Source organism: Ovis aries, chromosome 2 (assembly GCF_016772045.2).
Source record: "Ovis aries strain OAR_USU_Benz2616 breed Rambouillet chromosome 2, ARS-UI_Ramb_v3.0, whole genome shotgun sequence".
NCBI classification, from domain to species: Eukaryota; Metazoa; Chordata; class Mammalia; order Artiodactyla; family Bovidae; genus Ovis; species Ovis aries.
In genome coordinates this window covers 97,415,724-97,440,303 of record NC_056055.1, presented here as the reverse complement: position 1 = coordinate 97,440,303, position 24,580 = coordinate 97,415,724, and the positions used below count along the sequence as shown (strand labels likewise).

General features: G+C 39.4%; 1 protein-coding gene across 5 annotated transcripts in view; it reads left to right on the top strand.

Moving 5' to 3' along the window:
• LINGO2 (leucine rich repeat and Ig domain containing 2) overlaps positions 1-24,580 on the top strand; it is a 1,524,944-nt gene that overhangs the window by 794,457 nt on the left and 705,907 nt on the right. For 2 of the 5 annotated variants that reach the window (XM_060411029.1, XM_060411028.1), the window contains exon 5: positions 21,028-21,192. The exons of the other annotated variants lie outside the window; for them this stretch is intronic. The gene's annotated coding sequence lies outside the window, so the exon portion shown is untranslated. The remainder of the gene's footprint in view (positions 1-21,027; positions 21,193-24,580) is intronic. 5 annotated transcript variants of the gene reach the window in all.

The window sequence follows — 24,580 nt, the reverse complement described above, 5'->3', positions numbered from 1 at the left end:
ATCAGCTTTCTTTATAGTCCAACTCTCACATCCCTACATGACCACATGGAAAAACCATAGGCTTGACTAGACAGACCTTTGTTGGCAAAGTAATGTCTCTGCTTTTTAATATGCGATGTAGGCTGGTCATAACTTTCCTTCCAAGGAGTAGTGTCTTTGAATTTCATGGCTGCCATCACCATCTGCAGTGATTTTCAGTCAGTTCAGTTCAGTAGCTCATTATGTCCGACTCTGCAACCCCATGAATCGCAGCACGCCAGGCCTCCCTATCCATTACCAACTCCCGGAGTTCACTCAGACTCACATCCATTGAATCAGTGGTGCCATCCAGCCATCTCATCCTCTGGGTCCCTTTTTCATTCTGCCCCCAATCCCTCCCAGCATCAGAGTCTTTTCCAATGAGTCAACTCTTCCCATGAGGTGGCCAAAGTGCTGGAGTTTCAGCTTTAGCATCAGTCCTTCCAAAGAAATCCCAGGACTGATCTCCTTTAGAATGGACTCTGGTTGAATCTCCTTGCAGTTCAAGGGACTCTCAGGAGTCTTCTCCAACACCACAGTTCAAAAGCATCAATTCTTCGGTGCTCAGCTTTCTTCACAGTCCAACTCTCACATTCATACATGACTACTGGGAAAAAGATAGCCTTGACTAGACAGACCTTTGTTAGCAAAGTAATGTCTCTGTTTTTGAATATGCTATCTAGGTTGCTCATAACTTTTTTTCCAAGGAGTAAGCGTCTTTTAATTTCATGGCTGCAGTCACCATCTGCAGTGATTTTGGAGCCCCCAAAAATAAAGTCTGACACTGTTTACACTGTTTCTCCATCTATTTCCCATGAAGTGATGGGACCAGATGCCGTGATCTTCGTTTTCTAAATTTTGAGCTTTAAGCCAACTTTTTCACTCTCCACTTTCACTTTCATCAAGAGGCTTTTTAGTTCCTCTTCACTTTCTGCCTTAAGGGTGGTGTCATCTGCATATCTGAGGTTATTGATATTTCTCCCAGCAATCTTGATTCCGGCTTGTGCTTCTTCCAGCCCAGCATTTATCATGATGTACTCTGCATAGAAGTTAAATAAGCAGGGTGACAATATATAGCCTTGACATACTCCTTTTCCTATTTGGAACCAGTCTGTTGTTCCATGTCCAGTTCTAACTGTTGCTTCCTGACCTGCATACAGGTTTCTCAAGAAGCAGGTCAGGTGGTCTGGTATTCCCATCTGTCAGAATTTTCCACAGTTTATTGTGATCCACACAGTCAAAGGCTTTGGCATAGTCAATAAAGCAGAAATAGATGTTTTTCTGGAAATCTCTTGCTTTTTCGATGATCCAGCAGATGTTGGCAATTTGATCTCTGGTTCTCCTGCCTTTTCTAAACCCAGCTTGAATATCTGGAAGTTCATGGTTCATGTATTGCTGAAGCCTGTCTTGGAGAATTTTAAGCATCACTTTACTAGTGTGTGAGATGAATGCAGTTGTGCGGTAATTTGGGCATTCTTTGGCATTGCCTTTCTTTCTATCCAGGAATGTAGACTGTGATTATTGGGGCTTCTGCTCTGTAGTTAGAAAGGAGCACAGGATGTTTAGTATAATGAGATATGTTGGCAGTGGATTTTCTTGGTCTGCAGGCACAGATGTTCACTTGACTCTATGAATTGCCTGAGGCACAATTCTATTTCTTCAGCCCTAGCTCCAGTTCCAGTAGTCTTCCAAGTCAAACACCTGCATGATGATTCCACTCAGGGTTTCATCCTGGGTCTAAAAGAGTAAGGATGATGTTAGATCAAAATGGGAAGAGGAGCAATGTGTCCTGCTCATGCTTGAAGTGAGAAGTTACCAGTTAAGGTGAAAAGAAACACTAAGGAAACTTTCTGGGATCACAGTTTGCCTTCAAGATTGGCATTATTTTCATTCATTGTCAACAAAAGAAGTTTCTAGAAGGCAACATAGTTTCTGTCATCTTTATGGTTGTGCAAGTAATGGCCCCAGTAGGGACATCCAGGAAGTTAGGCACTACCCTCTGACTAATCTAGAAAGACTGAATCAAAGAAATGGGATTTTAGGAGAGAGATCTTTTACAGGTATCTGTGGAAATGCCCTGGCTGTAAAGTGATGGCTTGTCAATGAGTGTGAGGTGAAAAACTGCCATTTGTTTAGCAACTAGTATGGCCGTGTATTATGCTAGGAGTCTGTATGTATGTCATATAATTTAATTTTCAAAAATATACCCTCATCACTTTATATTTGAAGAAAATCAGGATTAATAAATTTAAGTAAGTTACTCAAAGTCATTCAGCCAGTAAATGATAGGTCTTGGTTTAAACCTGTTAATGTCAAAATAAAATAGAGGTAATTGGTCCCAGGCAGTTGAATTGAACTCACTGAAATAGAACAAGAAATTTGCTTCTATATTTTTTATGAGCAAAAGATAGGAGAAGGATATTAACTGGCCAGCTTTCCCAAGGACTATGATCACCCAGGACTTTATCATGTACATTCATGTATACATATTACATAATGAGATAAAAATGATATTCACAAGCCCCAGGTAACACAGAGATCTTTCTGCTTCTTGATACAGCATGTTCTAGACTAAGTACTTTTGAAAATAGGCAAGCCATCTCTCTTTCACCCCAAAGCTAGACAATGTCATTTTCAATTTTGCCTCTGCATTTCCAGCTGATCTTCCCTTGTCCCTTTGACTTAGGGAAAAAAAATGATGACAATCATAGCAGCTATAAAATGTTGGAGGTGAGCAACTTCTTTTTGTGGCGCTCGTGCTCAGTCACTCAGTCATGTTCTTTCTCTTTTGCAACCCCATGGACTATAAACTGTCAAGGTATTCTGTCCATGGATTTTTCCAGGGAAGAATACCAAAGTGGGTTGCCATTTCCTACTCCAGGGAATCTTCTCAACCCAGGGATTGAACCCACATTTTCCATATTGGCAGGCAGATTATTTTCCACTGTGCCACCTAAGAAGTCCCCTTCTCTCCAGGATATGGAACCAAGGCTAGTTTCTTATGAGAGTTGTAGGCAAACGCTATAAATATAGGTTAAGTCCATGTAGGTTAGTCTTCTTTCTGAGATTTAAAGATCAAAAAAAAAAAACAAAAAAAACACAACAACAACAAATCTCTGAAAGATTTTGAGGAAAAAATATGTGTCCTGGGGTCTTGACTATTTCTGAGTGTTTTCCTTAATCTCAATCCCACAGAGGGTTAGTATTGTTTTATTCTATCATTGTCATACACCTGTATACTTTTCTATCTCCCATGTACTAGACACATACAACATGTTAGTCTAAATGTCTCTTAATAGTCATTCTAAATTGAATGCTCGATTAATTCATAATTTTAGAATTTAATAGACAGGCTGTATACATGTTGCATCTTTTTTTTTGTTGGGGGGGGATGTTAGTTCTAAAAGGTCCTATAATGTCTTCATAGAACTGTTCAATTTCAGCTTCTTCAGCATTACTGGTTGGGGCATAGACTTGGATTACTGTGATATTGAATGGTTTGCCTTGGAAAAGAACAGAGATCATTCTGTCATTTTTGAGATTGCATCCAAGTACTGCATTTCAGACTCTTTTGTTGACCATGATGGCTACTCCATTTCTTCTAAGGGATTCCTGCCCACAGTAGTAGATATAATGGTCATCTGAGTTAAATTCACCCATTCCAGTCCATTTTAGTTCGCTGATTCCTAGAATGTCAACATTCACTCTTGCCATCTTCTGTTTGACCACTTCCAATTTGCCTTGATTCATGGACCTAACATTCCAGGTTCCTATGTAATATTGCTCTTTACAGCATTGGACCTTGCTTCCATCACCAGTCACATCCACAGCTGGGTATTGTTTTTGCTTTGGCTCCATCCCTTCATTCTTTCTGGAGTTATTTCTCCACTGATCTCCAGGAGCATATTGGACACCTACTGTCCTGGGGAGTTCCTCTTTCAGTATCCTATCATTTTGCCTTTTTATACTGTTCATGGGGTTCTCAAGGCAAGAATACTGAAGTGGTTTGTCATTCCCTTCTCCAGTGGACCACATTCTGTCAGACCTCTCCACCATGACCCGCCCATCTTGGGTGGCTCCACAGGGCATGGCTTAGTTTCATTGAGTTAGACAGGCTGTGGTCCATGTGATTAGATTGACTGGTTTTCTGTGAGTATGGTTTCAGTGTGTCTGCCCTCTGATGTCCTCTCACAACACCTACCATATAAAATTAAAAGATGCTTACCCCTTGGAAGAAAAGTTATGACCAACCTAGATAGCATATTAAAAAGCAAAGACATTACTTTGCCAACAGAGGTCCGTCTAGTCAAGGCTATGGTTTTTCCTGTGGTCATGTATGGATGTGAGAGTTGGACTGTGAAGACAGCTGAGCACCGAAGAATTGATGCTTTTGAACTGTGGTGTTGGAGAAGACTCTTGAGAGCCCCTTGGACTGCAAGGAGATCCAACCAGTCCATTCTGAAGGAAATCAGTCCTGGGATTTCTTTGGAAGGAATGATGCTAAAGCTGAAACTCCAGTACTTTGGCCACCCCATGCATAGAGTTGACTCATTGGAAAAGACTCTGATGCTGGGAGGGATTAGGGGCAGGAGAAGGGGACGACAGAGGATGAGATGGCTGGATGGCATCACCGACTCGATGGACATGAGTTTAAGTGAACTCCAAGAATTGGTGATGGACAGGGAGACCTGCCATGCTGCAATTCATGGTGTCACAAAGAATCGGACACAACTGAGCAACTGAACTGAACTGAACTATGTTGACAGAGTGATTTTTCAAATAAAACACATATTTATATTAATAACTTTACTTCAAAATAGCTAGGGAACTCTTGAAGAGAGAGAGCAAGTAGATACCACATTAAGCAATCTGGCTCCCCAAATTTATTATTATATCTTCATTAGATGGCTGTGGTATGCTTAGCTAAATGTTTACCCAAATGCTTACCCAGTAGCCACCCTCATTTGACTACAGTATTGATTTTGGAAGCAATTTGTCAGCTATACATTCTTTCCCCTGGATCCTCTGGCATTGAAAGGTGACCATGTATTACATTCCATTGAAAGAAATGTAGGTGGAAATACTAACAGAGGGGTTATTTTCATGAAAAAAAAAAAAGACAATGCCTCATTAAATAGAAGCCCTTTGTCCTTTCTCTGACACTTCCCAATCTGACTACCAGAAAGTGCAAATTGTTGCATAGAAATATGATAGGATAAAGACTGAAACTAAGGACTATGGATCAGGAGAAATGAGAACTCTTTTGTTCTTAACAACATACATTTTTTCCAAAAAGATGTACATTTTTAAACATCTCAACGAGCCCAGGAATTTTAGACAAATAAACCCTTCTCTGATAGAGTTGTATGGGTTTTCTGTTGTTGGTAGCTAGACCAATACAATTGGTTACTAGTAGGTAAACTTTTAAAACCAAGGAAACTACCAGTGTTTTTTAGGATGATTCCTCAGTGTTGAAGTAGTTTAACACATGTTTCTTTTAGGAGTTCCTTACAGTTTAGCATTTATTTTCTTCTCTCCAGGATGGGCAGAAGACCTTTCTAAGTATTCTGTGTAGTAGCAACGTTTCACAGTCCTTCTAGGTCTGTTCCCTTGAACTGAAGCTATTCCATGCATCTTCTCAATGGATGGGATAATTAACAGCTTTTGGAAGGGACCCAAAAATATTTTTAAAGCTATGGTTTTAAAGGAAACAACAAAATTGGACTTGACAGAACTGTATGGTTTCTTATTGTAACCTGAAGCTATGTTCTGCAGCTCCAGATTGCCTATAGCATATCCTTAACTACAATAGTGGCAGCATTTATATTACACCCTTACTTTGCCGTGATTTTGGGGTCTTTCTGAAAATGTGCTCCAGGCTAGCACAAAGCTTTCAAGTTCTCAGCATATGAGTTAATGCTGTACGTTGTTGTTAATACTTTATTTGTTTGGCATAGAGAGCTTTCCCTCAGGACACTAGACCTGGGAGATGGGATAGTTCAGATGGATTGATTAGACATTTTCCCTGTATCCCACTTATATTCATTGGCACTTACAAGATGCATAGCACCTGATAGAATTCAACTCTGTGTAGAAAATTTCTGTCCACATCTCTCCACTAAAGCGCATCGCTGAGAGAGCTGAAACCAAATTTTTGAAGGCTGATGTAAATTATTTTCCAAAGATATTATTTGCAACAATACCAAATGCTCCCATACCATGATGCACATGAGAAATTTTCCATAGAGCTTAGTACCAGAAAAATCTGTCTCTTCCTGGTGATTGATATATTTCCTCATTTGCCAACAACAGGAATAAGGTGACCTTTCTTTCTCCAGTTTTCTTTTATGCTTTAACTGTCAGGAGGAAACCCAGAGCCAAGATTTATGCCTAATCAAAGTAAGTAATTTTAACTTATAGCAGTAAGTATTCTCTTTATCTTGTTATTGTAGTTCTAATAACTTTTAAGATTTTTATTAATTTTGGTGCAGTTACCTGTTTTATAACTGCCTAAATCCACTTTAGATCAAAGTGAAGTATAAATACCTCATACTTTAAAAATGAATTGTTATTCTTCTGGTTGGTTTAGATGTATCACAGTTTTCTCAGAATGACACAGGTTTCTATTGTGAATGTTTTCCCAGCTTTGATTTTATTTTAAAGTTGGTATGTAAGCATGTTTAAAATAAACAAACAACCCAATCAAAAATTGAGCATAAGACCTAAACAGATTTCTCCAAAGAAGACATACAGATGGCTTATAAACACGTGAAAAGATGCTCAGCATTGCTCTTTATTAGAGAAATGCAAATCAAAACTACAATGAAGTATCATCTCACACCAGTCAGAATGGCCATCATCAAAAAAAAGTCTACAAACAAATGTTGGGAGGATATGGAGAAATAGGAACCCTCTTGCACTGTTGATGGGAATGCAGTTTGATACAGCCACTATGGAAAACAATAAAGAGATTCCTTTAAAAACTAGGAATAATATGACCCAGCAATCCCACTATTGGGCATATACCTCAAGGAAACCATCTTTGAAAAAGACACATGTACCCCACTGTTCATTGCAGCACTGTTTACAATAGCTAGGACATGGAAGCAACCTAGATATCCATCAACAGATGAATGGATAAGTAAGTTCTGGTACATATATGCAATGGAATAGTACTCAGCCTTAAAAAGGAATGCATTTGAGTCCGTTCTAATGAGATGGATGAACCTAGAGCCTATTATACAGAGTGAAGTCAGAAAGGGACACATCTCACATATTAATGCATATATATGGAACCTAGATATATAGTACTCATGATCCTACTTGTAAGGCAGCAAAGGAGACACAGAAATAAGAAACAGACTTTTGGACACAGTGAGGGAAGAAGAGGATGGCATGATTTGAAAGAGTAGCATTGAAACTTATGAATCCCCATGTGTAAAATAGGTAATTGGTGGGAGTTTGCTGTGTGACACAGGGAACCCAAAGCCATTGCTCTGTGACAACCTAGAGGGGTGCAATGGGGAGGCAAGTGGGAAGGAGGCTCAAGAGGGAAGGGACACATGTACATATACCTATGGCTGATTCATGGCAGAAACCATCAAAATATTGTAAAGTAATTATCCTCTAATTAAAAATAAAAAAGTCCTAATTTCAAAGAGCACATAATAAAAAGTACCTTCACATCCTTCCTGTGATAGACAGAATATTGCCTCCCCCTCCCCCAATAGTAATCTCTTAATCACCAGAATTGGTAAATATACCTTACTTGGTAAATGACTTTGCAGGTAGACTAATCAAGGATTTTGTATCTCCCCATAGGAGGACTCAGTGTAATGACAAGGATCCTCCTAAGAGAAATGAAGGAAGGTTAGACAGATGAGAAAGCAAGGTGACTAAGGAAGCAGAGCTTTGAGTAATATAACTGTAGGCCAAAGAGTGCCGGTAGCTTCTAGAAGCTCCAGGAAAAAGGAATAAGTTTGCCCTTGGAGCCTCCAACAGGACCAGTTCTGTTTTCCAACTTTTAGCCCCATAAAACTAATTTCAGACTTCTTAACTCCAGAATTATAGAGAATAAATTTATGTTGTTTTAAGTCACAAAGGTTGCGGTAATTTGTTACACTGGCAACAAGAAATTAATACATATCCCAATATTCCACTGTATCCCCCCCCCCAAATTAACCACTAAGAATTTCTCGTGTATCCTTCAGGGAATTTTCATTACAAGTATCACCATATTCATATCATAAACAAATGAAATCACACTATATATATTATTTTCTGTTTAGGTGGATTTGTATGTTTTCTCAGATTTTTGTAGTCAACAAAAATTTTTATATTTTTATATGTCTTTGAATATATGAGAGGCATATCTATAGAATGATTTTTTTAACTGTAGAATTATTAGATTATAGTTTATGATCAATAATCTGGTAGCTTTAGTAGACCTTGAAAAATTGTCCTTCAGAAAGGTTGAACTAATTTGTACAGCCTATACAAGGGTTGTATAGGAATGCCATTTCTCCCCACCCTTAATGACACCATCAAGGTATTGATCTTGAAGGTGTAAGTTTTATAGTGGCTATAGTTTGAGCTCCTTAATTTAGTCCAAGAGTATTTCTTTGTGTCTATTGTCTTAAAAATAAATAGACTGAATTAATTTCAGATTACATTTAGGGCATCTGTTGTGATAAAAGAAGCCCTGGGAAAACGGTTTCCCCTTGTTCTGGCATTTTCATTCACTGAACGTGTGACTCTGAGCAAAGTGCTTAACCCAGTTGCTCACAAACCTACCTTCCTAGCAGATTTACCTGGGGAGCTTGTAAAACACACATTTCTAGTTCACTCACCTTTACTTAATTGGAACTTTCTGGAGTGGAGAATAGAAAATCTGCTTTTTAACAAGCTCTTGATCAGATTTTTGTATCTCCACTAAGGAGCAGCCTCTTGACTGCATTTGAGAACAACTGCCTTATTATTTGAGTATTGAGCGTGAGTATTGTTTCCTTTTCTTAAAGTCTTGCAATATAAGGTTGGCTTAACTTTCATGTTATAATGGGACCTGGGTATTAGGCATTCCCTTGAGTCTGCTTTCTATATGGAATCTTCAACCATCTTAGGATTTGAAAGTAGCATACCACATATACAATTATACCAACCTGGAACTTTGCTGCCTGCTTTGATGCTATTAGAAGTCTTAATTGAGTACTTGCTTGTTTGTTGTGCTTGTTGATACTATTAACATTCATTATCTTGCCATATTTGTGAATATTTGTGGTATGGGAGGAATTTGGTCAATCCAAAAATGGCCAAAATGGTGACCCAATTAACTTGTTTCTCTACGGGATTTCTCACAGAACTGAACAGACAAAAAACAAAGTCTATTCTACTTTATTACCAACTTTGGGTCCAGACGCAAGAGGAACTCTCTCAACAGCTGACCTAGTAACCCTCTAACATGCTCACTAGAATAGTTAAATTGTCTGTTTCTTCTGTAAAACACTCGCTGTTGCTCTGGGCACAGCCAGACTGTCACTGTCTAACACACACAAGCATTTTTGCTCCCACCAGGAGTCTATTATCTGCTTTGTCAGTTCAAAATCTTAAATGTTAACTAAAATGTTCTTATTACCAACATTGCATAATTTACATAATGTTTCTATAAATTAGTGAAGTATAGGTGGAGGAAAAACTCTGATTATTAAAACTAAGTTGAATGCTTTTAAAAAATCACATAAATGCACTTTATTTTTTATTTGCTTTTGTCCAATACACTTTGCAAGGAATACCTCAAAGGGTGACTTAAGGCAGAATGAGGAATGTAATATGTGCTCAAAACAGTTCTAAGTTTTTGTCAGTAGTCCATTCCTTAAACCAAGATTTTAAAATATCCTCAATTTAGCCATCCTTTTGTCCGTGAACATGCCCTAGTATAACTGAAAGGTTGTTGTTGAATCACAACGCTGGAATTCTTGGCCCCCGGAGGAGAAGAATTCAATCCGGGGCTTGATCACTCAGCGCTTTTGTGTAATAAAGTTCTATTAAAGTATAAAGAGATAGAGAAAGCTTCTGACATAGGCATCAGAAGGGGGCAGAAAGAGTGCCCCCCCCTGCTAGTCTTCAGCTGGATGTTATATAGTCACCAGCAGTCTGTTAATGAAAGAAAGGAATGTCTTAAAACTCAGAATGGCACCAGGCCCCTCACCCATAAGATGCATTTTGGGATAATCTTGGCACCAAATGGTTCATCCTGGGCCATAAAATGATTAACTTGAATCTTGAAGAAGGGCAGATCACCATACAAATAGTTTCATTTACATAGATTAGAGGAACAATATCTGAATATAACATACCGGTTTGTCAAGTAGGTTCTGAGCCAAAAGGCAGAACCAACTTGAAGACAGAGTTTGGGGTAAATGCATAGTACATTAGTATAGCTTAAGATAAATATTTCCATAAGAAAAAGGCATTGGTTATCTCTAGGTTTGAGAATAGTTAACTTCAGGTGAAACCAGGTGTCATTATGGCAACACAATATTTTAAGAGAAACCTCCTTTTAAATTTGTATGAAGTGAAGTGAAGCGAAGTCGCTCAGTCGTGTCTGACTCTTTGCGACCCCGTGGACTGTAGCCTGCCAGGCTCCTCTGTCCATGGGATTCTCCAGGCAAGAATACTGGAGTGGGTTACCATTTCCTTCTCCAGGGGATCTTCCTGACCCAGGGATCGAACCCGGGTCTCCCACATTGAATAGAGAAGGAGAAAATATCGCTAGTTTGTTTCCTCCTGCCGCTTAAGAGAGATAAAAATGTCTGACACTTGCAGGCTATTTCCTCCATTTGGAGACCCCTGGCCTTCATGCCTGTTACCCTCTCATAACTAGCATATTTAATTCAGAAATTCCCTGTTTTCATGTTGAGCTTGGTCTCCAAAAAAGAGAAAGAGAGTTGTGTGTGTGTGTGTGTGTGTGTGTGTGTGTGTGTGTGTGTGTGTGTGTTTCACCAAAACCCCTCCCCAGAAACTCTGGATATCAATACACATCTTCAAATTCCCTTTGTAATGATTTTTCAAAATTTTAGAGGCACTTCCAAATACTTGTCAAATTTTAAAAAGCACAAGAAACTTAAGAATCCATACTGATTGTAATTGTCATCCTCATGTCCTATGTAGCTTTTGTTACACAAGACAATCTCTTTGGCAAAAGTAGAAGAAAGTTTTATCCTAGTAAATGATTATTATTTGGTTTGATAGGGAAGAATATGTACATGTGCAAAATAGATGTGTGCAGGGCTGTATTTAAGGGTATACTATGGAAAATTCCATGGACTAAGGAGCCTGGTAGGCTACAGTCCATGGGGTCACAAAGAGTCGAACACGACTGAGCGACTTCACTTACATACATACATGGAACCATTAACTAGGAGTAATTGGTTTTTTTCCCCTGTGTTTTATGTAGTTTTTTGATCTATACACTATAGGTCGTATTAATTGCTGAGAAGCCTCATCAAATAGCTAACCTTTCTTGACTGAGACCAGCTTGATAATTAAGCTGAAAATATATTCCATCATCCCCATCCCTAATTAAGGAGTTTGGGTTAATGTCTGCAGCAGCAGTATTTAACATTTATGCCACATCAGGAGTAAGTTAGGATCAAATCTGAATGCAGCTCACTGCATTCCTGGACCTGAGATGTCACAGGACAGAAAAGATTGAGACTTAGGTTGCTTATATTCATCTTTTTTGTTGGTATGGAGGAAGCTCTCGTTGGGCTGGAGGAAGCACAAACTGGAATCAAGATTGCCAGGAGAAATATCAATAACCTCAGATATGCAGATGACACCACCCTCATGGCAGAAAGTAAAGAAGAACTAAAGACCCTCTTGGTGAAAGTAAAAGATGAGAATGAAAAAGTTAGCTTAAAGCTCAACATTCAGAAAACAAAGATCATGGCATCCAGTCCCATCACTTCATGGCAAATAAATGGGGGAAACAGTGGCTGACTTTATTTTTCTGGGCTCCAAAATCACTGCAGATGGTGATTACAGCCATGAAATTAAAAGACACTTACTCCTTGGAAGGAAAGTTATGACCAACCTAGACAACATATTGAAAAGCAGAGACATTACTTTGTCAACAAAGGTCCATCTAGTTAAGGCTATGGTTTTTCCAGTATGGATGTGAGAGTTGGACTGTAAAGAAAGCTGAGCACTGAAGAATTGATGCTTTTGAACTGTGGTGTTGGAGAAGACTCTTGAGAGTCCCTTGGACTGCAAGGAGATCCAACCAGCCCATCCTAAAGGAGATCAGTCCTGGGTGTTCATTGGAAGGGCTGATGCTAAAGCTGAAACTCCAGTACTTTGGCCACCTGATGCGAAGAGCTGACTCATTGGAAAAGACCCTGATGCTGGGAAAAATTGAGGGCAGGAGAAGGGGACAACAGAGGATGAGATGGTTGGATGGCATCACCAATTCAATGGACATGGGTTTGGGTAGACTCTGGGAGTTGATGAAGGACAGGGAGCCCTGGCATGCTGCAGTTCTTGGGGTCACGAAGAGTCGGATACAACTGAGTGACTGAACTGAACTGTGGGTATATTATGGGTGTTTGTGTACACTTTACTCAATCTTCCCCTGGGCAACTTGGTGTTTCACACACATTCTAGGTGGGTTGAGTAGGAGCAGAGACTGTTTCATGGGAGGATTGATTATGTTGAATTAGCTCTGGTAAATTTGGCTTTCAAATACTTTTAGACAAATTTCCTTAAAAATTTCAATACGAGAATTATCATGCCTATAACCCAAACTCTATTTAGTGGCTTCTAAAATAGTCGTATGAGATCTGTCAAAATGGGATCAACTTACGCTAAACCACACTATTTGTAGTCCAGAAATACTATAATGTATTCTCCAAACTGGGCTTCCCTAGTAGCTCAGCTGGTAAAGAATCTGCCTGCAATGCAGGAGACCCTGGTTTGATTCCTGGGTCAAGAAGATCCCCTGGAGAAGGGATAGGCTACCCACTCTAGTATTCTTGGGCTTTCCTGGTAGCTCAGGTGGTAAAGAATCTGCCCGTAATGCAGGAGATCTAGGTTTGATCCCTGGATTGGGCAGATTCCCTGGAGGAAGGCATGGCAATCCACTCCAGTATTCCTGCCTGGAGAATCCCATGGATAAAGGAGCCTGGTGGGCTATAGTCCATGGGGTTGCAAAAAGTCAGAGATGAATGAATGACTAAGCACAGATCTCCAAATTGCAGTGGTGAAAGAAGCATACCAAAAAATATTTATGAAAATATTCCAATGTTCTATGTACTCTCAGAAGATAGACTGCTTCTGAAAAGGCACAGAGGATGAAACAAACCTAGTCCCCTATAACAAAGGGACCAGTGTTTGGACTTCCCTGGTGGTCCAGTGGTTAAGAATCCACCTGCCAATGTAGGAGACATGGGTTTGATCTCTGGTCTGGGAAGATTCCACATGCTTTGGGATAACTAAGCCCATGCACCACAATTACTGAGCCCATGCTCTGCAATAAGAGAAGCTACCAGATGAGAAGCCCACACACCACGATGAGAAAGTAGACCCTGCTCACTGCAACTAGAGAAAGCCCGCCTGCAACAACAAAGACCCAGTACAGCAAAAAGTAAATAAATTTAATACAAGGAGGGAATGAGTATTTGTTGCCACAATTTTATCTGCTAGGTTAGTGAGTAACTTTACCTTTGAGCTTTCTTCCATACAAAGCAGAAGTCTACTTTTTTTCTGTAATTCACTGTGTGTGTGTGTGTGTGTGTGTGTGTGTAATATATTTGTTGTCCAGTCACTAAGTCATGTCTAACTCCTTGCAACCCCATAGTCTGCAGCACACCAGCCTTCCCTGTCTTCCATTATCTGCCAGAGTTTACTCAAACACATGTCCTTTGAGTCAGTGATATCATCCAATCTCTGATATCATCTGATATTATCCATCCTCTGTTCCCTTCTTTTCCTGCCTTCAGTCTTTCCCAGCACTGGGGTCTTGTCCAATGACTGTTGACATTTTCCATGCTGTACCTTCCCATTACACTAACTTGATGCCATCTTTCTCTGGAATTGCTCCTGCCTTCTCTCCTTTGCACTGAGCATGTTGAATAGTTTCTCTATGTGTCTCAACTAAGTCAGTTCCCTCAGTACAAAGAATATTAGCACCTTCTAAAAGGGAGTCTAGCTCTATATTTCAGATCTTCAGGGAATGACTATAAGCTATGTCTCTTGTCCACAAATTGATATTTTATATTATTATTTTCATTCTTTTAAAAATTCCACTTATTTTGTTCCTTGGAACTTGGGATGGCTTTCATGAGTTAAATATGAGCTAAAGAAATTAAAGAAGCTTACTCCTTGGAAGAAAAGTTATGACCAACCTAGATAGCATATTGAAAAGCAGAGACATTACTTTGCCAACAAAGGTCCGTCTAGTCAAGGCTATGGTTTTCCAGGTGGTCATGTATAGATGTGAGAGTTGGACTGTGAAGAAAGCTGAGCGCTGAAGAATTGGTGCTTTTGAAGTTGGAGAAGACTCTTGAGAGTCCCTTGGACTGCAAGGAGATACAACCAGTCCATTCTGAAGAAGATCAGCCCTGGGATTTCTTTGGAAGGAATGATGCTAAAGCTGAAGCTCCAGTACTTTGGCCACCTCATGTGAAGAGTTGACTCATTGGAAAAGACCCTGATGCTGGGAGGGATTGGGGGCAGGAGGAGGAGGGGACAACAGAGGATGAGATGGCTGGATGGCATCACTGACTCAATGGACCTAAGTCTGAGTGAACTCCGGGAGTTGGTGATGGACAGGGAGGCCTGGCGTGCTCTGATTCATGGGGTCACAGAATCGGACACGACTGAGCAACTGAACTGAACTGAACTGAAAGATAAAGACAATATATTTTTGTAAGATGAGAGGAGTGTTTAGTTGGGGCCCTAATATGATCAGCACACTGTTCCTTGTAAAAGGAGAAAAATTTTCCTTCCATGAAGGAATACCTTTTTTTTTTTTTTTTAAGGAATACCTTTTGAAAAGAGAAATTAAAGCAGCAGTAAAGAGTACAGCACAGGCACCTATGCACGCATGAGGACGTACATACGTGCCTATGTCTCTGTGTCTGTTTTCTTTTAGGGAGAGAAGGAGTTGGAAAAAATTTCCAGGGATAATTTCTTGATGGTGATAAATGCATTTTTTTCTCCAAGTGACACAATGCAATTCCAGTTTCTATGAAACTCACTCAGTAGATATTTACTGAGCACCTGTTACTTTGCCTCAGAAATTTGTGATGCACAAATGCCAGGCACTCTCATTCTGATAATGGGTCTACATTTACTTCACTCAAGTGTAAGAAACTGGCGCACAAAACCTTTTACTTGTCTCCTCTGTGCCAAGTGCAGCTAGTGCTACCTTCAAGGAAACTGTTGGAAGAGGTCAGCAACCAGACCCAACAGGTCAGTTCTTCCTGATCCCTAATCAGGCATCAGAAGGATATCTTCAGCTCTCCCCATCCGTAGGAAACTGATCCTGAAGGCTTGTGCCTTTGCTCCTATCACAGAATCGATCATCAAGAGCTGTGTCACTTGGCCCCATGATTAAAAGCATGGAATGTCTGCTGTACCAGTTGGAGAGGTTGCTAAAAATAATGATTTGCAGTAGCCGAGCTTTTAGAGTCACTCCCTCCAAAACCAGTTGACAAATTCAAGTTCTTTTATTTTCAAATATGTTTCTGTTGGATATATATGTGTGTGTATGTATATATACACACAGACAGTGCTACTCTCTCAATTCATCCCACCCTCTCCTTACTCCGCTGTGTCTGCAAGTCTGTTTCCATGTCTGTGTCTGTACTCCTGCAAATAGGTTCCCCAATACCTTTTTTCTAGATTCCGTGTATATGGAATGTGTTAATATGCTTGCATTAATATGTTTGTTTTTCTCTTTATTACTTAACCTCATTCTGTAAATATACTCTAGGTTCAGAGCCTATTATCTTGAGATGTTCTCTTCAATTCTACCCAACTCACCAGTGTGTGAAGCTTTTCCTACAAAAGTGAAAAACCATAGTTCTTTAGAGCTATGTGTATATATATATATATATGTATATATATATATATATATATATATATAGTTTATTATATATATCTACAGTCAAACCCCAAAAGATATCAGGTGCCCTCTTGTTTTTGTATCTCTTGATTTTTTTTTAACTTATGATGCTGTACAGACCCCATAGGTGTTTTAAAACCATGTAGTTGATGGTTATATCTTGTTAACTAAGCAAGTGGGATGTTGTGTATACAAGGAGTTGCTAAAATCCGGTATTCATATTTGGATCCTTATCCAGTGGTTGCAGGTTTCAGAGCTGTTACGTGCAGTTGTCACACAGTTTCTAGATCAATAGAGGGCTCTTTAAAAGCTTGATCACTCTGACTAGGCTGTAAATACTCCTTTCTCCCAGTTCATCAAGTGCCCTGTCTCCTTCCATCACCTTCATGAAATCCTTTCCATCTTCTTAGGCCATGTTGATCTTTCCCTACTCTGAATTCCATTACCATTTATTGCTATCAACATTTGACATTCATATTTTTACTTCTTTAAATATAATAACTAGGCTGTTACATACTGTAAATACTAGACGGTTTCTCTAGTAAATTCAAGAGAAAGAGCTGCAATTGTGTTTCTTTGTATCATCCATATTGCCAAGCACTGTGATACGCTCACATATGCACAAAAGTAAGTTGCTAGGTGAACCAACAAATTAATACATGAATTGTAATATGATGAGAACTGGCAAAACATTTTCTCAGATTTTATTGAAGATGAAGCTATTTACATCTGGGCTAAATTAAAATCAAAGATATGACTCTTGACAAACAAGAAATTTTGAAACGCTGAAATTTCTTATCAGAACAAATTATAGTTTACATAGAATCTGAGAGATATTTAGTTCATTTGATGACTGTGTTAGAGTTCTCTAAAGAAACAGTACCAATAATATATATATAAAGAGATTTATTACAAGGAATTGGTTCAGACAATTATAGAGGCTGGAAGTCTCAAGATCTGGTTTCTGTGAGCTGGGAGACCAAGGAAAATCAGTAGTGTAGTTCAGTCTGGGTCTGAAATCCAGGAAGTCAGGAGTATCAGGGGTAGGAAAAGATCTATGTCCCATCTCAAGCAATTAGGCAGAAAGGGCTGACCTGTTCCTCCAACTTTTTCTACTCTTCAGGCCCTCAACACATTGGGTGATGTCTACTCCATGGAAGAGGGCAAACCGCTTTATCAGATCCAACAATTCAAATGCTAATTTCACCAGAAATACCCTCGCTGCTACTGCTGCTGCTAAGTCGCTTCAGTCGTGTCCGAATCTGTGCGACCCCATAGACGGCAGCCCACATGTCTCCTCTGTCCCTGGGATTCTACAGGCAAGAATACTGGAGTGGGTTGCCATTTTCTTCTCCAATGCATGAAAGTGAAAAGTGAAAGTGAAGTCGCTCCATCGAGCCTGACTCTTAGTGACCCCATGGACTGCAGCCTACCAGGCTCCTCCGTCCATGGGATTTTTCAGGCAAGAGTACTGGAGTGGGTTGCCATTGCCTTCTCCTAATACCCTCACAGACACACCTAAAAACAATTGTTAGCCAAATATCTGGGCACCCTGTGATCTAGTCAGATTGACAGAGAAAATCACCAGTATAGTACTGAATAAACTTGAAACCATGTATGTTAGCAACTTGTCCAAGGTGACTTAGCTGGAGAATCATGACCCAGGTTATTTGTCTTAGGAGGAGTCCAATATTTGGGGGATTTAGCAAACAGTATAGACAACCGAATGAGTCTTGCCTGTGGGTGGGTTGCAGGCGACACACTATAGTCAACATTCTCTCAGATACCACTCTGTGACACCGGTAAGCTTAGAGGTGGATTTTTGATCTATTAATCTTCTAACGGTTAGTTCTCTCTCTGTCTACTTTTGAGAAGTGGAAATTTTCTTTAAATTTAGGTCTCGTCACTCTTCACAGATGAGAGAAATTTACTGTTATTCTCAGGGCATTCCATTTCTGCTGGAAGCTTCAGAAATGTCATAGGATGTTCGAGACATTTTAAAAGGAGACATTGACAAATGGAAGTGCATCCAAAAGAAGGTGACCAGACTGGTGAAATGTCTGGAAGCATGTCATGTGAGGAATGTGTCTGTCATTTTATGTTTGGAAAGTAGTGACGTTGAGTCAGAAAGATGCTCCAGTTCCCTGCAGGGCGATGATAACTTCCTTCAATTATCTGAAGAGCTGCCATGTGAAACTCGGATTCTATATTTTCTGAATAGTTCTAGAGGGCAAAATTTGGACCAGTTTATGGCAGGTACAAGGACAATAATTTGAGTTGTTGTTTCAACTCCTTTTTTTCATACCATTGGAGCTGTACTAGGGAACCTTGTCAGCAAAAGCCAGTATCCCAGTATTAAATGGGAGAAAGCCCAGATGACCTGAGTTACTTCTGACTTCAAGATGGTGTGATTATCTGTCTCTAAGCTGTATCCAAATTATGACAACCAAACCTAATTTTGTTCTCTTGCTCACCTCACTCAGATGAAGAGCATTTTAAGAAACATGATGCATTAGGAGCCATTGCTGACACCAGGAGGCTTCCCTAGTGGCTCACATGGTAAAGAATCTTCCTGCAATGCAGGAGGCCAGGGATCGATCCCTGGGTCAGGGACATCCCCTGGAGAAGGGAATAGCTACCTGTTCCAGTATTCTTGTCTGGAGAATCCCATGGAGCCTAGTGATTAATTGCAGAGGATGAAGATAGAATAGAGCCTGTTATCTTTTCTACTATATATATATATATTTTTTAAATAGGATAATTGCTTTACAATATTGTGTTGACTTCTGCTGCACAGCAGTGTGAATCAACTATAAGTACACGTGTATCTCCTCCCTCTAGAGCCTTCCTCCCACCCGACCGTCATCCTGGCCCTTATCGCCGAGCACCGGGCTGAGCTCCCTGTGCTCTGCAGCAGCTTCTTACTAGCTCTCTGTTTTACACACGATCGTGTATATATCAGTGCCACTGTCTTCATTTGTCCTACCTTCTCCTTTCCCCGTTGTGTCCACAAGCTCGTTTTCTATGTCTGCCTCTCTATCCCTGCCCTGGGAATAGGTTCAACAGTACCATTTTTCTAGATTATATATATATGCATTAATATATGATAATTGCTTTTTCTCTTTCTGACTTACATCACTCTGTATAATATACTCTAGGTCCGGAGCCTGTTATCCTGAGATGTTCTCTTCAGTTCTACCTAACTCACCAGTGTGTGAACCTTTTCCTATAACAGTGAAACAATATATAGTTCTTTAGGAGGCTGTCTGCATTGATCTGCATGAAGGAAGTAGAGTGTGTTTAAAGTAAATCCTTATCTCCTCAATCTTTGTAGGTCAACAGTAGATATTCAGAGCAGCTTATATAAAACAAGTGTAATTTAATGAAATACAGCTCTGAAAGTGTTAGAGAATGAATCAAACTGTAAAATGTGCCAGAGGTTTCAAAATAAAGTCATATTTCAGTGTACTGAAATAATGTTCACTGTGAGGCAACATATATACAGCAATATTCTTTTACTTCTCACCTTCATTAGAATAGAAAGTACATATTTAACAATTAATTTGAGATTTGAATGTGATTCAAACTACCATTCCAGCTATAGTTCATCTTTTATCTTTTTTTTTTTTAAATTTCACTTGAGCTGCAGTCAAAGCTCATATGTAGGTTTAATACAGATTTCATTGAACACACAAGTTCCATGATAGAACTCATTTTATTAGACCCTGCACTCAATACAAAACATCAATTGCAGAGGGTCACGCTGCATCTTTCTAGCCATCACACCAATATCTTGCTAAGTGCCATCTGCAAGGTCTCAGGTTCTGTATTTATACTGGAACTCATTTAGTTTGATCCGAGAGCTATTTCCAAAATGCCTGCAGTATACAGAAAAGCACTTTATCAATAGTCCATTGCTGTGGAGATAGAAATAGCAGTAAAATTCTCTATGGTATAGATATTTAGATAAATGGTGATAATAAATTTAAAGAGAAACAGTTCTAAGAAAAGTTGTATTATAGTAAATGAACCGACCTGTCCTAAACTTGTGTAGCTCAAAGGAGATTTGGATACTTCAAAACTCTTAGATTTTGAAATGTGAAGCTGATATTGTTGTTGTTTAGTCACCAAGCTGTGTCCACCTCTTTTGAGACCCCACGGACTATAGTCCAGCAGGCTCCTCTATCCATGGGCTTTCCCAGGCAAGAGTACTGGATTGGGTTACCGTTTCCTTCTTTGGGGGATCTTCCTGATGCAGGTATCGAACCCATATTCCCTGCATTGGCAGGAGGATTCTTTACCACTGAGCGACCAGGGGAACCCATTGGAAGCTGGTTAATTCTTCTTACTTGATGTATCTGTAAACTTAGGAAGCTACTACCAGATGATAGAATTATCTTGGCAGAGTTCTAAGGACTAGGTAAAAATCTTTCTCAAACTGTGCCTGATAGATCTTTATGACCTTTGATAGGCCTGAACTCTCACTCTGACACCTCACTATCTTTTCAGGTGAAAAACAGCACAAGTCTGTATTCAGAGAAAGGAGAACAAAGTATTTCAAAAAGTGATTAGTCATTCACTTCGATGACAAAAACATTGTTTGCAGTGTGGACTCAGGGTAGAAGATGTAGACCTGGTTTCCACCATTTATCAGCTTAACCAAAGACTCAAGGCAGTTACAACATCTCTGTGTTTCAGGAGTCTCCCTTCACAGATTTACTTTAAGAATGAAATTACTCACAATGGGGAAGATCTTTGCAGTTTGCAAAGCATGTCTGCATTATGCATTTGCAGAAATGAATCTGAAAAGGTCAAAGATAGTTGAAGTCTTTGAGCCCAGACTTAGGAGTTTGAAATTGGCTTCATTCTCTCCTTTTATTCTGCAGAGAAAGAAGAGCCTTAAAAACATTTTGGAAAAGGATTGACAGGATTCTTGCTTTGATTTAGAGAACTTAATCTGGTGAAATTGGCTAAGGACTTGATACAGGAAAAGAGAGAAACACTATTGTTGAGGCAATTGACTCAGCCAAAAATCAGATGCAGTAATAAAGGTAAGGAGGTGGGAGCTATAATCCTTTGGCATTATGGATTAAAGGATGGCAGCAACATCCTTTGTTTCTTCAGAAAAGTCCATCTGCCTTCTTTCAAATTGTAGATTATAGAAGAACATCAAGGCCTGACATATGAGTTTGGACATTAAAAATAAATAATAGGAAAATTAATAGAAAAATATTGGTTAGTAACTATGGAGGCATTTTAGGAGTATGTAGATTGAATAGTGAAGTGGCTGAAATCTAAGAGGCCTGTTGTTGTTCAGTCACTCAGTTGGTCTGACTTTGTGACCCCATGGATTGCACCAAGCCAGGCTCCCCTCTCCTTCACCATCTCCCGAAGCCTACTCAAATTCAGGTCCATTGAGTCGGTGATGCCATCCAACCCTCTCATCCTCTGTTACCCATTTCTCCTAATCCATTCTCCTACCCATTTCTCCTAAGAGCTAATGTAACAGCTCTTCGCATCAGGTGGCCGAAGAAGCCTGTTAGGAGGCGGTCAGAAATTCTAATATTAACCCAAGGGTATTAAAATTCTTGGATTCTCCCTCCTAACAGTACTTTCTCCCTAGATATTGAACCTTACTCCACCCCAACAACACATTTATATATATGATTTTTTTTTCTACTCTTTGAAGTTTATCTAAACAATTGCTATTTTTGTCCCTGTACTTGGGTCTTACACCAGGAATTTCCTGAATGATTCCACAACTACTTTCAAAGGAATAACTTCTGAATAACTGATTTGGAACTATAATCAGAGTCATCGTGCCCAGTATTATGGAGGCACAGATGTGCTTCTTTACAAAGAGTTTGATGAAGAAAGCATTTGAAGATACAGGCAAAGAAGATGAGAGGTTGGCTCTCAGAACTAATGAAGAAAATGAAAACTGGCCAGTTCTTAAATTTCTTTTAGAAATGAGCCTTATTACTGTATCGGGCAGAGACCATGCCTTTTCTATGTTAGGAGTTTTTGATTTGGTAGTGAATGTAAGAGAAACCGTTATAATTTAACAATTATTATAATATCAACTCTTTGGAACTTTAAGAGAACCTCACGCAAAATCATTGGCAGTGCTGCTGCTGCTGCTAAGTCACTTCAGTCATGTCCAAGTCTGCACGACCCCACAGATGGCAGCCCACCCTTTCAAACTGCTGCTACTGCTGCTAAGTCACTTCAGTCATGTCCAACTCTGCACGACCCCATAGATGGCAGCCCACCAGGCTCGTCCATCCCTGGGATTCTCCAGGGAAGAATACTGGAGTGGGTTGCCGTTTCCTTCACCAATGCATGCATGCATGCTAAGTCACTTCAGTCGTGTCCGACTCTATGCGACCCTGTGGACAGCAACCCACCAGGCTCCTCTGTCCACAGCATTCTCTAGGCAAGAATAGTGGAGTGGGTGCCCATTTCCTTCTCTGATTTTTCAAACTGGATAAGAATAATTTATTATTGTTGTTAAAATTATGTTTTGGAAGTAATCCTATTAAAGTTTTTCCAAAATGCAATACTCATAATTTCAAAAAAATTCCATTGTATGGGTTATATGTGTGTGAGTGTGTATGATTCCATAAGTAAAATATGCTTCAATAATGGTACTTAAAATGGTGATTGTAGGTATACCCAATAGTGGCTATTTCTTTAGTGGAATTTGGAGACCTGCTTATGGATAATATTGCTATTTGGAAATTAGCTGAAAAGGTCAGAAATAAGCATATCCTTGTTATATGCATGCATGACTATTGAATTTCTATCTTTCAATATCTAGTTATATTTCTTCATCCCTTCAACAGTGATAAAATCATACTTTTAGGAAGTCATCACAAGTAATAAAGTAATATTTAGCAATGAAATAATCTCTTGCTAAGCTTTGGAAATGAGGACTAGAATCAGTATTCTGTAAAGTTTATAATGACTTTTCCTGTGCTCTTGCAAATAGTTCTTATTTTAATGTAAATATTTTCTTTTAATAAAACATGTAATATAGAGGTTGAGTCCTATGTTTACTCTTGCAATACTATTGGATGCTAAAATATTTTCCATCAGGGAAGATATTTACTTAATTCTTCAAAAAATATCAACTTTTACTTTATTATAAAAATAAAATCTAATGTACTTAAATTTGAATCTCAGTTTTACTACTTTTAGGTCATATAATCTTGAACTAATTTCTGTACCTTAAAAACTCAACATAGTAATAGCTTATTTTAATGAGGATTAAGTGAATCAATACATGTAGAACATTAGAATGTTACATGGCTATTGCATGCACGCTGTCTCTTCAGTCAGGTCCAAATCTGTGTGATCCTCTGCACTGTATCCCGCTAGGCTCTTCTGTCCATGGGATTCTCTATGCAAGAATACTGGAGTAGATTGCCAGGCCTTCTCCAGGGGATCTTCCCAACCCAGAGGTAGAACCCAGGTCTCCTGGATTGCAGGAAGATTTTTACCATCTGAGCCACTAGTAAATACCTAAAAATTATAAGTGTTATTATTAACATTACTTAATACATTTATAAATTAAATAAGATATCACATTTTTATATGAAATTATATAAACACATATACCTAGCATGGTGTACAACAGGGCTAAAGTAATGGTAGCTAAAATCTGTAAGGTAAAAGATATTGGAAATATAGAAAAAAGTACAGAAGAAACTAAAAATTATTAATACTAAAATCTTCAGTTCATTCAGTCTCTCAGTCGTGTCCGATTCATTGCGAACCCATGAACCACAGCACGGCAGGCCTCCCTGTCCATCACCAACTCCCGGAGTTCACTCAAACTCACATCCATCGAGTCGGTGATGCCATCCAGCCATCTCATCCTCCGTCGTCCCCTTTTCCTCCTGCCCCCAATCCCTCCCAGCATCAGGGTCTTTTCCAATGAGTCAACTCTTCTCATGAGGTGGCCAAAGTACTGGAGATTCCACTTTGGCATCATTCCTTCGAAAGAACACCCAGGACTGATCTCCTTCAGAATAATGGGTTGGATCTCCTTGCAGTCCAAGGGACTCTCAAGAGTCTTCTCCAACATCACAGTTCAAAAGCATCAATTCTTCAGCGCTCAGCTTTCTTCACAGTCCAACTCTCCCATCCATACATGACCACCTGGAAAAACCATAGCCTTGACTAGACGGACCTTTGTTGGCAAAGTAATGTCTCTGCTTTTGAATATGCTATCTAGGTTTGTCATAACTTTCCTTCCAAGGAGTAAGCGTCTTTTAATTTCATGGGTGCGGTCACCATCTGCAGTGATTTTGGAGCCCCCAAAAATAAAGTCTGACATGTTTCCACTGTTTCCCCATCTAAAATCTTAACCAGTGACAAAAAGGCAGTATTTTATTTATTTTGTCATATATTGTTGAATTCAAGGGAGCCTGCACT